Below are 8,859 nucleotides of genomic sequence, written 5' to 3' on the forward strand. Positions count from 1 at the left end.
GCCATCCATAGTCTTTTCTACTGGGTGCTTCTACACATTCATTAATGCCCCATAGTTACTGTGCATTCTTTAGTAGTTGGATAACCAAGTACTAAATCAATGTCCAGTAACTGGCACTACTCTGCAGTAGGGCTGTGCGAAGCTTCGGGTGCTGATTCAATTCGGAGGAGATTCAACCTTATTTGGCAGCCGAATCTCTGATTCCAAATCAAATCAGGAGACCAATAAAAAAAGTCCAAATTGATTTGAAGCTCTCCAAATCAATTCAGAAAAGATTCGGAGCGCTTCGGAGATTCAGGCAGTCCCCGCTTCCTGCCACAGCGCAGTCCCCACTCACCGCTTGCTTACCATGCTGGTAAGTGCAGGGGCAGGCTGGAGGAGGGGGATGGGACCATGGGGGGCCCCCCTCCAGGCCCCATTCCCTGCCTGCTCCCCCAGCCCCCTCCTTGGCTGCCCTGCCAGGCCCAGCTCCGGCCCTTTAAGAAAAAAATCAACTCCCCAAACCCTGACCTTGGGGCTTTGGGGGGCTCGTGCAGAGCCCCCCACATGGTGTGGGTGGGGGGCAGTAGAAATCACCCCCTGCTGGGCAGGAACCAGAGAGTCTGGGGGGCTTGTGCAGAGCCCCCCCACATGGCGTGGGGCAGTGGGGGGCAGCGGGGATTGCCCCCACCCGGCAGCACCCAGTGAATTGCTGGGGCAGTCCTTGACAGGGCTGGGGGAGTGGGCAGGGGCTGGGGCCTGTTCAGTTCAGAGATTTGGCTGCCACAGATTCAGAGATTTGGCTGAATCGATTCAGGACAGTGATTCAAATCACCAAATCAAATCACTGTCCTCCGAATCCAAATCCAAAGTGAATACTAGGCACTTTGCACAGGCCAACTGGACAATAGTACCAGGTCATGGGTTTTCATGGATGTTAAGTGAGCAGTAGCCTAATACTACTGCATAGTAGTGTATTAGCATGGGTTTTGCCCAGCATGCTACTGCACAGTGTTATTAGGCTACTGCACGGTAAGTATCTCGTGTAGAAACACCTACTGTCTACCAAACATTTGCTAGTATAAAGTTTGCTTTTCTTCATTTAGTCTCATTTCTCCTATTAATATAAACTTTCTCCAAATAGATATATAAATAAACTGACAAGTAAATATATATACTATTTCTGGCAATATTATTTACAGGAAAGTGCTTAGTTTGCAGTGGCTGAGAGTGATTAGACATAAAAAGAACCATAAATACTGATAATAGACAGTAAAATCTATTTGACTACTTACTTAGCTTCTGAGACGCTCTTGGTCTTAACACTTAATTGCAGCTGACATTTAGACAGAGCCACATTTTAAACCTTGGGCAGGTAGTGAGCAAAGTCAGATTAGCAGTTCATTACCAAATCCTTCATGCTGGCATAAATCCAACAAGACTTGCAAAGGAGTTGTTATGCATTCTTAAAAGCTTTTGCTCCCTAGATAATTACATACAAATCAATGAAATACCGGTGCTGACACACTCAGCAGCTCATAGTTTACATTAAAGTAAACTGCTTAAGAGTAGTATTTGTCAACAATTATTTTTCTTTTTATAATTTAATTTTCCTTCATGTCTTCCTCCCTCACACTAATGTAAGGAGAGTGGGGAGGGAGGAGAGGAGGGAATCAATTGAATGATACAATCCTTACCAAAACCATCAAACTTTAAAAAGTGCCAGGCTAGTAATAATGCAAGCATGTGCTTCTATAGCAAGGTAACGGTTTCCTAAATATCAGTTCCTTGTATGTTTTTACCAGGACTTAACACCATTGTAACAGTGAATTCTACCTGATTTTAGAGAAGTCACTTTTGAATGCTTTTGCTTCTATTTATTCATTTGCAAAAATAGGTATTATATTACCATGACACATAATTTGAGGGATTTAATTAATATTTTAAATGTTAAAGTTTGTCATGTCAGATGGAAGAGTAAAGTAATATTGAAAGACTTCCCTAGAATTAAGTTAATATTAAATGTTGTACTTTGGATATGAATTCAAATGAAACCAGCTACAGAAACTTATATAGTTAAATCAACTATTAAAAATAATAATTTATCCACTAAAGTAAGCATATATATATTTATTGCTGAGTGTCAAAGAAGGGACTGTTTTATTTTATTTTATTTAGTTTGTATAAATATACTTACGGCTTTGTATTACATACAAAAGGATTGGTTGTGATACCTTTACTCAAGATGACAGGTATTTTACTACACAAATTCTCTGCAACAAATGAGTTAAGGTTCTCCTCAAGATGAGTAAATATATCATATAAGCTATCCTGTATACTGGAGTATCTTTTGTGGAGTATGTGATTGGGCTCAGCTGACCATCTGTATGATATCCATCCTCTCAATAGGGACTGAATTTAATACAAAGGTCTTGATTGAGTTACAGTAGCTTTGGAGGAATATTTTCAAGAATGATAATGATTTGACCAACTCAGTTTTTTGGTGCCAAAATGGAAACAAAAGATAGGCAAAATGTGCTGGGCAAATGGATTTTTGCTCTAAGCTAAATGATTGGATTGGATCCTTTGAAATTATTCTTATGTGAAACTGGGTGAATAGTTTTAGCAGGGGGAGAAAATTAAAAATGTGGAAAAGTCCCAACATTTCATTTCAACTTCTCATTTTGAAGCAATATTTTAAAAGCAAGTTGCTTAAATGTAATTTAAAAAAGAAAACTGAAGCAAAACAAAGACAATTGAAAACAAAATATGTGTTATTCAGCCCTTAAACATTGCTTTCTATTTTGCTGTGAAAATATAAAAACAATGTTTGTTTTGACCATGAATCTTTTCCAATGTCTCACTGCAGCCAGTGAAACAATTGTAACTGTTCCTGCAGCTCTACTTTAATGGCTTTAAATTAGTTTGATTTTCAGAAGAGGAGGAAGGTCAGCAGTTGCTGAGAAATAGGATCTATTGTTTTAATTTGGCACAAAAAAAAAAAAAAAAAAATTAAGGAATCCAAAATCACAAGGCCAGACTTCATGAGTGACTTCATTTGTTTAGGAAGAAGAAGGGAATGCATTAGAGACTAGAAATAAACAGTAGAAATAAATATAACCTCAGAAATTTTATTTTAGGCCTCTTTATAATATTTTAGCTATGAGCCATAGGCCTTCCCATAGGCATTATTCCTAGAAAATTTAGGTTTATGTAATGATTACTTCTTATACCAGATGTTTTTTTTGTCACATCCCCATAGAGTAACTGACTTGCATGTTTATGCTCAAACCTATCATGAAAGGTATCAATCCTAGAAAGTGTTGCAGGGCAGGTTTTTCTCAAACAGCCTGGAGAGCTTTTTAAGAAATCCATTCTTTAGTGTTTATTCACTATACAGATACAAGTTTTTGCTCAGGAAAGTAATTAATCGCATGCTCAAGATCGCATCCTAAATAAAGGTGACTTCCTGAATGAGAACCAAACTAGCTAGGGTCAAATTCTCATTTACTCTAAGACCCCTGTCAACAATGAACTGGCATGATGTCCCTATTTTAGAGGATTTATCCCTTTACCATGCCAGAGCCATCTGTAGGAGCTCCTTGAAGTCCCTTTCATATACTGGCTTACATATTGTTTTGTCTAAGATGCAAAGGATGGGGTTACATGGCTGTTTTTTTCAATTAATTTTATATCAGATCCAGTGCCCTCTTTCCCATCCCATTTAAAAGTTTCATAGTTTTGTAGTTGGTAGGGTCAGAAGGGACCTGAGCAGATCATCAAGTCCAACCCCCTGCCATGGGCAGGAAAGAATGCTGGGGTCAAACGACCCCAGCTAGGTGATTATCTAGCCTCCTTTTGAAGACCCCCAGGGTAGGAGTGAGCACCATTTCCCTTGGAAGTTAGTTCCAGATCCTAGCCACCCTGACTGTGAAGTAGTGCCTCCTGATGTCTAGCCTGAAGCCATTCTCAGTCAACTTATGGCCGTTATTCCTTGTAACTCCCGGTAATGCACAGGGGAAAAGGGACTCTCCCATTGCCTGCTGGTCCCCCTTGGCAAGAGTATAGGTGGCCACCAGATCTCCTCTCAGCCTTCTTTTGTGGAGGCTGAACAGGTTCAGGTCCCGTATTCTCTCCTCATAGGGCCTACCCTGATGCCCCCTGATCATGTGGGTGGCCCTCCACTAATGCTGCCACTAGAAAAATGGGTAGTTAATATGGAGTCAAGTGTTAGATATAAGCGGAGTCATGCTTCACCACATGCCACTCTTATCACTAACTTGGCAAGTACTTGTACAGTTCACATGCCACCATTTAAAGCTGAATGAAACCAGGACCAAGGTTTTTGTGGGTCTTTGGGGAGTCTGAAGCTATGGCAGCCTCTTTCTTTTTGCTGAAGTCACTTGCTTGCAGAATATCAATTTAGTTTTTTAGGAATGTTCGTGGATACCTCACTAATGCTAAAATTTCATGTAACGTTATCCACCATCTTTGGATGTCTTGAAGACTCTACCCCTTGCTGGTACATGATGTTTTGGCCTCAGTTATATCCTTTAGTCTCATCTAGATGAAAGCAATGAGATATAGTTGGGCATGAAGCCATCAGCCCTTAGGAAACTCTAGCTAGTACAGCATGCTGCCGGCTATCTCCTCAGTAAAACAAGCTACTGCAAATTCATCAAACCTACCCTCTACTCTCTACTGTATCTTCCAAAAATAAATCAAACAAATCCAGCTTTTGGTGTCTGTCTTCAAAGTTCCCAAGTGTCCAAAAATCACTTACAACCAGAGAATGAATATATGTGAGATGACTCTAGCACAATGGGACTTTATAGCAGAAAGATAAAGCTTCTCTGTGAGGGAGACAGAGCTTTTGCAGGGGTTCATCATGGAAGGAACTCCAAAAAGGAACTTAGGACTGTTGCAGACCTCAGCACTTTCTATTTACATGCCAAGGGCAATCCTTTCACTTGCTTCATCTAACATAAACACACAACAGCCTATGTGTATCAATAACAAGACTAAAAAGAAAAAAAAATTGAAAAAAATTGTTATACTATGTACTCAATTCTCCCCCAAAAGAGGATTAAAGAATGAGCTACATATTAGTCACATTGCTTAATGCACCACTGGAAGGTGCTGTAATACAACAGTGAAGGAAGAAGTATAAGAATCATCTAGACTCAGAATAGAATAGATGGTTTAGAATAGATGGTTTAGAGAGCACAGTCCCTGGGGCACTGAATCGAATACTTTCTCTCATGCCACATACATCAATAATTAATATATTATAGTATATTCATGACATTTCATGTGTGCAATATGCATTTTTCTCCTATATCTGCAACACATCACCAGGCATCACAATTACTATCACAAACAAACAGCAGGTCTTCAAGAATGCTGGTCAGTTATGGAGGGTGCAGCCAGTCAATTTTGCCATTTCATTTAGTTAATAGCATTAGTACTACAAGATTTAGGTAATAGTGTTAGGCCTCTGGACAGGGGATTTGGGAATACAGTTCCTCTGTAATGTGATATTATTAAATGTTATGTGTTAGTGTTTTTCCAATGCACAGCTAGGTTTCACCTACGTATATCCCAAGTTCAGTTCTTTGAATATGTGTCTCATTTTCTGCCATTCATTGTCATTCATAGCATTTGTTGTCATAAGCAATTTCCCTTCTGTGCATTTGTGCATATGTACCTTTCTAGCTAACAAGGAGAAGAAGATATGTTGTTTTGAAAGATAGATGTGCTATATCCTGGATGTGTATCAATACTATAAGAAACAGGGTACCCTTCTCCATTGTATCTGTCTCTGTAAACTTTCTTTTCAGTTTTCTAGCTTTCATGCCACTGCTGAGCAGCTTCCGGTCCTTGAATAGCTTTTTGGAGCTTGCTGTGATTCTACTTATGCCACCAAGTTCATATCCTCACCTCTTCTCATTGTTTAGTGCTATATAGGGACAAATACAGAAGACTGAAAGGGAAGCCTATCTGCACCAATGAGTCAAGAAGAAGGCACTGGAGCCTTTTCTAGAAAAGAAAATTATCTAGCTCAGGGGTGGGAAAATATGGCCTGCAGGCTGGATCCAGCCTGCCAACTGATTGGCCCGCAGGTGAGCACCTACTAGGTGAATGGATCTAGCCTGAGGGTGGACAGTGGCTTTGGCAGCTCTGCCTTGGCCCTAAACTGTCTCCTACATTCTGGGCCTGGATAAGCAGAAAGAACTATGGCTGTTCTAGATATGCTGTTCCTTCATATATTTCATCCCACCCTCACCTCTGTGAATCTTTAAACTCTTTCAGATTAACCGAGTCAGGGCCCCAAGTTCCTCTGCAATTCAGTTCAAGGGCTGGGTGTGATGCTAATACTGGAATTCAGACAGCTCCTACTTACTTGATGTCTTTTGAAATGGGAGAAAAAGGCAAAAGTCTTTTGCTAGTAAGGCAAAAGAAAGAGAGAGAGAGTTCATAACAACAGAATCAACCTTGTTTTCAGAAATTAAAGTTACTGTCCTCTTGGCCAAGAGGCTCTTTAGAGTGCTCTTCAGAGCTGTACTTTGCCGCCTGGTGTAGAGGCCAATTTGTTTATGACCTGGCACAAGGTTTGATTTTTTTTTCCCACTCAGACTTGCTTGGATAAATGCTCCTTTCATAGCTCATCCATCAAATTTGTGGTCTCATGTTGATGTTATCCTGGCAACATTTGATACACTGGCACTATTACTGGCACATGGTATAAAAAAAATGCCTGCCTTGGAAAATATTCATTAAAAGAGACTGACAATAAATGTTGCATTGGTAGGTTCTGTAATAATGCCCCATACACATTATTTTTTCTGTGGTTACAAGATACAAGACTTTTAGGGTAGGGGTAGCTAATGTGTAGCACGTGCAACAAGCAGCAAGATCCTCCAGTCTGTGTGGCAGATTGGGAAGGGACAGGCAGCATAACAGCAGATAGAGTAGGGAACAGAAAGCAGAGCAGCAGATAAGTCTGGAAGCACTGGACAGGGAGCAGAAAGAGCAACAGGTCAGACGGAAGAATGGAATCAGACTGGCACTTGGTGAGGGTGGAGAACTAATTTATGGCACACTTGCCAGAAAAGGTTGGCCCTCACCATTCTGGGGTATTAGAAGACGAAGAGGTATACAGGTATATGTTTAAATCTATCATCCTGTGCAAGGAAGTTGATCAGGATGATAGATACAAGCTGTTTCACAGTTTTAGTTATCTAGCAGATCTTCCTACCAGGAAAATGTTGTGTGTTTTCTGGGTCTGTCTTGGATAACACTCTTCTCACTTAACCTGATTTTGTTTTTCTGTTAGAAGGGCCAAAATCTAAGGCAAATAAAAGCTAAGGACTCATGTATTCAGGGAGATAAAAGAAAGTCCATAACAATTAATGAGTGCCAGGAGCACATGAATAAGTGACCTATTGAAATTGAGACTGTTCCAATTACAAAGAATCTGCAAACACAAGACCTGCTTCCTTGAAACAGTGTGGGTCCAACAAAAGGGTATTTTACTATCTGATAAATCATCTAATGAAACCCAGAGGCAAGATAACCTAATGCCTTATGAGTATGATTTTTTCCAAGAAATTTGTGCAAAAAGTAAACAAGGAGTGTTTTAATTTAATGCTAACAGACCTATCGTAAGTATTCAATATACTGGCCAGATTGTGGGGAAAATTGTCCTTACAGACACTGGAGCTTTGCTAGCATCTAATTTTTTCCTACAGAAACAGCAACATTTTTTCATCTCACAGTATTATTTCTCTTCCTTTTAATTGTCTAATAGATGGTCAAAGCATAGAAGTAGAAACTTTACCCCAGATAAGTTAGATAACTACAGTCTTCAGCAATTGGACTTCTTTGGTTCACAACATGCACCACAGAAACACTATTTTGCATTGAATTTTGTGTAAAAATCAATTACTTAACAATGGCTCTATTTGTCTTTAAACCTGGTATTGATAAGTGGTGCTTGTTTTTTTGTTTGGGAAGATTTTTTTTTCTTTTACCAATATTTGCATTGTCATTCTGATTTAGTAAAACACCTAGATATAAAGGTTATGAGACAGTCTTAAATTGCAGCAAGGAAAGCTTAAACTGAAAATAAGGAAGAACTTTTTCATATGAGAATGGTTAAGAATTGGAACAGATTACTTAGAGAGGTTGTGGAATCTCCATCTTGGGAATTTTTAGGAGCAAGCTAGACAAACACCTGCCTAGGATGGTTTAGAGTGGGGGCAAAGAGATGGACTAGATGACCTCATCATGTCTTTTCCAGTTCTAGTTTTCTCTGATTTGATGTATCAAACTCCCCATTGAAGAGAGAGTCCTAAAAAGATAAGGAAACAATTGGGCTAACAAGACAAGTTTAAAATGTCTTAAATGAAGGGACAACCTAAAATGCTAAAACTGTAACAATCACCAACACATTATCATTCCAGCTGTGTGCTCAAGTATTATCAGAATGAGCTGATGAATTTCCTTAGGGTTTCAGAGCCTCAAATTATTCCTTCCCTTGGAAATACATTTATTACTAAATATTAGACCCAGAAATTAGTATTTTGAATACCCAGAAATGAGTATTCAAAAGCATGCTAAGCTTTTGTCTTATCAACTACACAAATAGAATACTATTCTAAAATAAGGATGCACCAGTAATGTTATAACCATAGTATTCAGAAAGTATAGATTGCATATTCAGGTAGTATAAATAGATCTTCAGTACCCATCATTAGGCCCTCTTTGCAGTGACTTATAACCTTTGTCAGATCGCACTACAGGTACTACTGGGCATATCTACATGTGAAATTAGTGTGTCTGAATAAACTCCGGTGCAGTTCGCATTGGAGTCCATTG

Source organism: Alligator sinensis, unplaced genomic scaffold (genome assembly GCF_000455745.1).
Source record: "Alligator sinensis unplaced genomic scaffold, ASM45574v1 scaffold405_2, whole genome shotgun sequence".
In the NCBI taxonomy this organism is placed as follows: Eukaryota; Metazoa; Chordata; order Crocodylia; family Alligatoridae; genus Alligator; species Alligator sinensis.